Source organism: Gymnogyps californianus, chromosome 5, assembly GCF_018139145.2.
Source record: "Gymnogyps californianus isolate 813 chromosome 5, ASM1813914v2, whole genome shotgun sequence".
NCBI lineage: Eukaryota > Metazoa > Chordata > Aves > Accipitriformes > Cathartidae > Gymnogyps > Gymnogyps californianus.
The window spans coordinates 53584464-53593044 of record NC_059475.1 but is presented as its reverse complement, the minus strand read 5'-3'; positions in this window follow the sequence as shown (position 1 = coordinate 53593044).

Here is an 8581-nt window from a genome sequence, read left to right as displayed (position 1 = left end):
TATAAAAAGAAAAAAATAATCACCTTTTTAAGTGGGGTACTAGAAGTGAGGCTTTTTAAGTTACTTGAAGATTACAATGGAGGAGTTTGTTCAGACACAGAATGCAATTTCAAACACAGAAGTATCATTGGTTCTAATTATGTACCTTCCCGAAGAGAGACTTTATTTTGGGCACAGAGACACACATACATCCTGCTTTTCCAAAGAAGCTTCTTTATGACCACACTGAGCTGCACCATCGATGTCGCACTTCCGCCTTCAAAGCTCCAGCCTCAGATCACCGCTGAGACACAACACATGCCCTGAGCCCACAAGCACAGGCTTTGCATTACGGTGCTTATGTACCACAGCGCAGAACCTGAAACTGAGGGGATGAACGTGGCAGGGAAGACATCGCACCCAGACATGGCATACGGACAAATGAGTTAGGTTTGTATGACAAATGATTGGTCTTCACTAACATTAGCCACACCAGTTTTTATTTCTGGCCAACTGCAGAGTTGGTATCACAACTGCCTTTTTTTTTTTTTTTTTTTTTTTTTTTAAATCAAAATGACTTGCACTTGCAGTCATTTATATTGGGATGTCTTTTCAAACAGGAAAAGCACAGAGGAGGTGTTTGCACTGAAATTCTTCGGTTACTTTCATCTGGCTGTAGCAAGAGAATGTACTTTTACTCTCTCAACTACAATGCCTTCTACCATATTCTTTAATGATGTGGCTAGTAGTAACTAGCAAAGAGGATTCTGAAATGAGTTATTTCTACAGCTACTGGATATGATGAAGAGCACTCAAAAATCTAGAACCTCCTTGATATTTTATCATTCAAGACAGCAAAAGAAGATTTCACATTATCATTAGGAATGAAATGTTCTGAAAAGACAGTGTTGGTTTTAACAGTTCTGCACAGCAAATTGCACCAGAAGTCATGGAAAACAAGACATGTTTTTTCCTCAGTTGTTTTTCTAGGAGTAAAAGACTTCATGGTTCAAACACTGCATGACAGTCTTTATAACTTCTACAGATTTTGTGACTAGATTATTGGGATGTTTATCCCATGAACTGCACTAGTTTAATCAGACAGTAAGGTTAAAGAACAAGCTGCTGCAGAGGCAGACAACTTCCATTAGCCTAATATCCCATTTCTTGACTGAAGAATTCAAATCGAGAACAGCCTTGCCCCATACAGGCATCCATACATCCCCAAAGAACAGCAACTCCTCTCTCAATAAACAGTCAATACACCACAAGTGTTATAAGATAACCCCCAAGCTTTCTGAGCTACTGACACTCTACATCCTAATTTAGGCTTGATTTCAGAACTGCCACTTCCACAAGCTGAAAAGCCTAGAAAAGTGGAAACTACAAAGCATTGTTGGTTCAGTAAAAGAGTTCACAGAAAAGACAAAAAGCAGAGCTGCTGAGCGTCCCAAAGGAACCAACGAAGTGTCTGAAAAAGCCCGAATGTATGTATGTAAACTGGAGTAAGAAATTCAAGCATGCTGCTTTAATGTACTCTTCTCCCGAGTTTAGTCCCCCTACTACAAAAAAAAGCATTTAAGACAACCATCCATCCACTGTATCCAAGTGAACAGAGACTCCTAAGGGGAAGAAATGCACCAAGAACTCGGGAGACCTGGTGCAGAAACCCAGCTGATACCAAGGGAAGATCTCAGATTCTCATGTTCTGAATCACATCCTCCAGTTTCCATAAGCAGCATGGGAACTGTTGTGGTTTAACCCCAGCCAGCAGCTAAGCACCACGCAGCCACTCGCTCACTTCCCCCCCACCCCTGGGATGGGGGAGAGAATCAGGAAAAAAAAAAAAAAACTTGTGAGTTGAGATAAAGACAGTTTAATAGGACAGAAAGGAATGAAAAACAATAATAATGATAATAATAATATGACAATAGTAATACTAAAAGAATTAAACTATACAAAGCAAGTGGTGCACAATGCAATTGCTCACCACTCGTTGACCGATGCCCAGTCAGTTCCCGAGCCACGATCCGCCCCTCCCAGCCAACTGCCCCAGTTTATATACTGGGCATGATGTCATATGGTATGGAATAGCTCTTTGGCCAGTTTGGGTCAGCTGTCCTGATGGTGTCCCCTCCCAGCTTCTTGTGCCCCTCCAGCCTTCTTGCTGGCTGGGCATGAGAAGCTGAAAAATCCTTGACTTAGTATAAACACTACTTAGCAACAACTAAAAACATCAGTGTGTTATCAACATTATTTTCCTACTAAATCCAAAACACAGCACTATACCAGCTACTAGGAAGAAAATTAACTCTGTCCTAGCCGAAACCAGGACAGGAACACTAGGCTCCTATTCACCTAAATGACAAACCTGATGTTAGTAAAAGAGTAACTCCTCTTCTCCCCACATACTGTAGCAGATCAAGGAGTGGAAGACTTGTACAGATCCAACACAGAAAAAAGAAAAAGGTCCTGTGCTTGAGGAGATAGTTATGCTAAAGCAGAGTATTATAAACATAAATCACAAATAGGGTGAAGCTGATGATCCAGAAAGTAATTCTTAGGCATATTCCACAGAAGTATAATTAGACAACCAAGTAGGAACCTGCCTGTCTTCACCACTTCCATCTTTTCCCCTTTGTCTTCCCTGAAGCATATCATTTTGTCATCTTAGATAGATGTCCAATCAGACCAGACATTAAAGGTGCCTTGCTGGCTAAATCTCAGCTGTCTGCATAGAGTCATAAGCTAGTTACCAACTCCAGGACTACAAATTTGCTAGACAATGAAAAAAGAGACCTTGGAGTCAAAGCCAAGCAGTTGACTTGACACTTTTCAAAATAACATAAATAATGCTGCACTTCAGCAGTTCTCATCCGTCACACAAAGGAATTCAAAGCTCTGTGCAATAAGAAGTGTGCTGCAATGCTGACAGACAGATTTTACACTTGTACATACATCAGTAAGCAGCAGACTTTCAAAGTGCAATACCCTCTTCAGAGACTTCCATGCATCTGCCCTTTTAGAACCACAATACACAGATGATGTGGTAGAGCACTTGCAATAAGAAATCAAGGCTTACAGAGGTATACATTCAGGAAGTTAGTATTGTTTTAAACACAATTTTAGAAAGCTCAAGGAATTTAAAAAAAAAAGTCTATATCATAATGAAAAGTCATTGAATACTAGGAAGATTTTTCAATATTTAGGAGCCCAACTATAAAAACTCCCTTTAATTCCAGATTTCATAGAATTAGATTGCATATGACTGAACTATCTAATGAATTATTAAGCGACAGAAGGGTATGATTAATACAATGAAACAAAAAGCAGAAGTAAATATCGTTTAGTCCAACACATTACACAAAGCTGTGTATTCAAAACCTTACAGACCAATGCTTTGACCAGTGACAGTGAATGAAGTGCCACATATATTAAAAGTTTATGAATAGACAAGAAATAAGAGTCTTGTAACTTCTTGTTGGTGTCAACCCAGTATCAGTTGATAAGGCATAAGTTGCCAGGAATACCTGTGATTTGCCTTCTGTGCTCTACTCCATTTGTATTATCAATACCAAGCCTCATTCTAGCTTCTCTCACCATGAGACTCTGTACAAAATTTAGATTTGTAACCCTGGTGCCCCTAACCCTGTCCTTAGCCATAACCTAAACTATAAATCAAATAAGCGAAACCACCCAGCACAGAACAGTTCATAAACCACTCGCAGCCACCAACCTAGACCTGCAGACCCTGCTGTGTGATCCATGAATAAGTCTTTCTGATGCTGTTCATAATCCTAACCTAATCTTATCCTGGAGAAAAACATATACCATTCTTTTCTTCTGACACAACAGGCTTACAGACACTGAAAGATCTGCCAGTAAAACTCTCCAGTTCCCCTCCCAAATCTTAAACTCATGCCTAATTCTATGGAGAACAGTTGACAAGACATCCATAACTCTCTCGAGCAAAGCAGAACAACATGTCCCTAGAAAAGTCATCACAGTTTTAGTTATTTCTCCTTACCTTCCACATTGTCTAAAGCTCTTTCTTCACTCGATCTGTACCTTATTTCCAAACCAAGAATACCAAAGCAGATATCCTTCCCCAGTCTCAAGGAGATGGTTAGTTTCTTTAGGTGGCTCAACTTCAAAGAAAAAGTATTCCCCCCATAGCCAGAAGGGTTATTTTAGAACAATTTCAAAATTGTTAGAGCACATGTTCTGACAAGCAAAGGAAAATTCCATTCACAGATCAAAGAAATAACTGTATGATTTGGAAGCTATTTCTTTCTTACAAAACAATCAGCTGAATAGTCCTGCAAATGTAGGAGTAAAATTACCAGAAGTGTGAAGCACTCAAGTTCTGTACTCTTAGGTATATAACGATGGACTCTTGTCTATACAGCTCACACAATGCAGTCTCTAGCTGTTTTTGAGATCATGCACACATGCATTAGAAAAATAAGCTTCAATTTTGTATTAAAAAAATAATCATGTAAATTACCCATTTCTGTACATCAGCTTAAAGGCACTCATTTTTACATATAAATAGCAGCAAGGCTACTAGTCAAATGTTCAATCTTTCCAATGGGTTCCTTGAACACAAAGCTGATGACTTCCTTCACTATATATTCTAATACCCCAATTACCAATGCACAATCTTTTTTCTTTTTTTTTTTTTTTTTTTAAAGCTGGCTTTTTACAGCAAGCTGTCAGCTATGACACAAAACATGCACATGTGAAATTCAGACCACGCATCTTGACTGACTAAAGGCAATGCACAATATTGCAGGAAATAAAGTCATTAATTTATGATGGTATGACTTGATGGCCTTTTCATAATAATCAAGTTGTTAAAACAGTAAGAACAGGCTATACAGAATGAACAAACAGGTGCAATTTTGCAGGATGAGGCTGTCATGCAGGTATTTTACAGCTATTCAGTTTGGAAGGTATGGACCACATACGTGATTTCTACTTTTTCCAGTTTAACATTTCTTTTTCTTTTTGCCTCTCCATACAAGAACCAGAAGAATTCAACATAAGTTAAAATATCAACAGTCCCCTCCTCCTAACCAATGGAGCAGTAGCCTGTGGGCTACTCAAATCACATTTTAAAAAGTCAAGAATTAATGAAAACAATGCCCAAAAGTGATTAAAATCCTATTTCACACAAGAACAAAAACAGTATTTTGACACTTCTGGAAGAGAAATCAGAACTATGAAAAGTCGCCACTGAATTTCTATGATAAACACCATGTTAACTATTCAAGTCATCAATACACAGAAACACAAAAGTTGCGCTGAAGAACTGTTGCCATCGACTCCAAGAGGAAGCAGATTAGGATGATGGTTTGCAATACCAGAGCGTTTTTTGACTGCAACAGAAACTAAATTTAGACCCAGTTACATAAAAAATACTAATAGCCTTAACACTTTTAATCAGCATAAGAGGTTTAGAGATACACAAACGATTTAAAGTCTGTTGACTAGTTTTATACTGCATTTGCAATATTGTGCATTAGTAAAATCAGGGAGATTAGGAAAGAAATACTGAAGCATAATAAAATTACATAAAACATGAAAAGCAGGCTATACAGAGTGACTCCAAACTTTGATACTAATAGAAATTTTACCAGAATACATCAAGAACATAATTTCTCTATAGATTCCTGCAGCATGGGGACTAACCTACCCAAGTAATGCAACACAAGTACCTGGTAGGTTCAGAAAACAGGTTGAACTCTTTATAAATGCATATTAACTCATGTGATCCTACAAAGGGCAAAAAATAAAATGCTTACTATCTTCATACCACTGCACACTGCTGATCCATGGCTAGCGCAACAGCACAAAGCAATCTGGCATGCTTTCAAATGCCGAGTCTGGCATGGCAATGGGCAATATGCTCTGCCAGCTGTGCAATTCCTTCAGGAGCTGCAAAATGGCAAAAAAATAATTCCCTGATGATTTTTAAGGATAGTTCATTATTATGGCTTGCAGAGCACCTGCCAGTAATTTATGAAGTATTGATCACATCGTGCTCAGTGTTTTTTCTCCATAGCAGCTAAACAAGTTCTCTGAAAACAACAGAAGACACAACAATATTGTCCTAATGCAAATAATTACTTGGATAAGCTACAACTGTTGCTGCAGGCATGTGGTAAAATTGCAAAATAGGTGGCAAAGTTATATGGCCCATCTCCCACTTTTTTATATGTAATCTACACCATGAAAACATTTTCAGGTTCACATCTTGAAGTACATGCAACAGGCCAGTTAGCTAAACGTGGGTAAATTTTTTTTTTACCTGAGTAGTTCATTGCACAATATCATCAAAGAGTATTTCTTAACAGCCTGCTTCTATCACTGCGTACTAGCAGATACAGAAATTAAATGGCTGACAGTTCTACTGAGTTTTAGTGATGACTAAGTTCTGTCTACGTTCCATTTTTTCTTTCAAGGACCTTTCAAATTCCTCTTGTAAAACTTTTCTATACAATTTGAGTGTTACTACTGATAAAGACATATTACCTACCCCCTTCAGAATTATTTCTGAGAAACACTGGTAGTAACAGCTGAGATGAGCATACTATAAAACTTATCCAGATGGATTTAAAAGAGAAAGAAAAAAAAAAGGCTAACTTTGAAGCAATTGCTGTAAAATATACCTTAAGGCAAGTATTATCACTGATACCTGGCCAGTCACTTCTGAATCCAACTGTTCGTTCTACAAAAATACAAAGATCTAGAGAGGAAGCAGTAGTTTCTCCAGATTAGATTAACTGCAATGGTTTTACATAAAACTACAATTTTAAACAAACCCCAATAAAAGGCTAGCTATTAACAGTTTTTGTTCTTTGCAGGAACTCATTCTCAGTGATCTAAGCTGGCTCACTCTAGATTAGAGTTCTTGTTCCAATTTACATAGCTGTAAAGCAGTCTAGAAAACGACTGTGCTCTGTGTCACAACATTATGGTTTAGAACTGGTGAGACAACTAAACCAGACTCCTTGCAAACAACACAACTGAGTTAAGTGACAACTCTAAGAAGGTATCGATGAAACCACCAGCTTGAGAAACTGATCACTCCAAGTGTTGTTGCTTAACAATTGTGTTGCTGAGAGTTCATTCTTCATAACTGACACCTAAATATTCCTATGAACTGATAAGCCATAAACAAAGGAAAAAATAATTTTGGTTCTATCTAAAAAAATCCTTTAATACATTGGAGATGGAATAGTTACTTAGCTGCAGAAGTTCTGACATTGTTACTTGACATTAAATATGCTTTATTTTGTACATCTTAAATACCAGCAAGGGCATCATAGCCACTACCACATGATGAACTCTTTCCATTGATTTCTCTATGTAATTGTTAAAAGTCAATTTTACGAGAACTGATATCAACCTTGGGCTGAGCTGGACAGAAAGTTTGTGGTTTGGGTTTTTTTTCTTTTTTAACTGACATTACCGTCATTGCAAATTTGTTTAGAACCGTTTGTCAAAAATACCTTTTAGAGAAGTTTTTAGCACTTCAGAAAAACTGAACTGAAAATGAGAAATATTTAAGAAAAGCCTATACAACTGAAATAATGTATTTGCTCGTTATCAAAATTTGTGAATACCAGATTGCAGTTACAAACTATACTTTTTGGCAGATGCTTAGCTCATTATCATTCAGCTGTTGAACCACAGATCCAGCTTGCATCACCTAAGAGGATCATGCAACAACAGGCAGGTTATTACTGCTTAAAACTCATGTACCAAACTTGCTTCTTCCTAACATTTTGAATTTCTATAGATCCTTCTTTCCAGGAAAAGAGCTGCATGGCTTATTGGAAGTTCTACTCAAAAATGCAGTCATTTTTTTTTTTACTTCCTATCACAGTGGTAATATATAACCTATCAAGGAGAATAAAATTTAAAGTACACTGCATGAAACAATCTAGTTCTCCCATATTTATCAAACTTCCACACTCTCACTATGCATAAGAAGACATACTTGTCAATTAATAGATATCTTAAATACTACTTCTATACTCCTCTTCTACCACTGTGAGCAAGCGTTACTGAGCTGAAAGGAGTGATCAGTTCACTTACCGCTGAACTGCAACCACTCTTCAGAATTTCTCTGCCAGAAACACTAAGATACCTTTTAGGACAAGGAATTAAGAATTTTACATTAGATCGATCTGAAACAACGTGTTCTTTCATCCCTTGGTTAGTACTGGTCAAGCAGTGTGATGTACACTAACAGTTCACAACATACACTGCTTATCATGCAGGGAGGATGCAATTTTAGGCCATCCAAAACATTCAATAAAATGTTTGCCCTGCTGGCAAACTTCACGGAAGATGATTTTCTACAAAAGCTTGTGTTATTATAATGGAAGCTTTCAACTTCACTGGAAGGAATAAAAGTACTCTTTTTTAAGATGAATACTGGTCACATCAACTTTGGCTAACTACCCTGTTCTGTACTTGCAGGAAACAAGCCACGCAACGGACTCCCATTTACAAAATAAATCTTAGCGATGCAAATTTTGATCTTTGTCATATCTCTTTTCCAATCAGAAAGAGCCTCAGAGAAGATAAG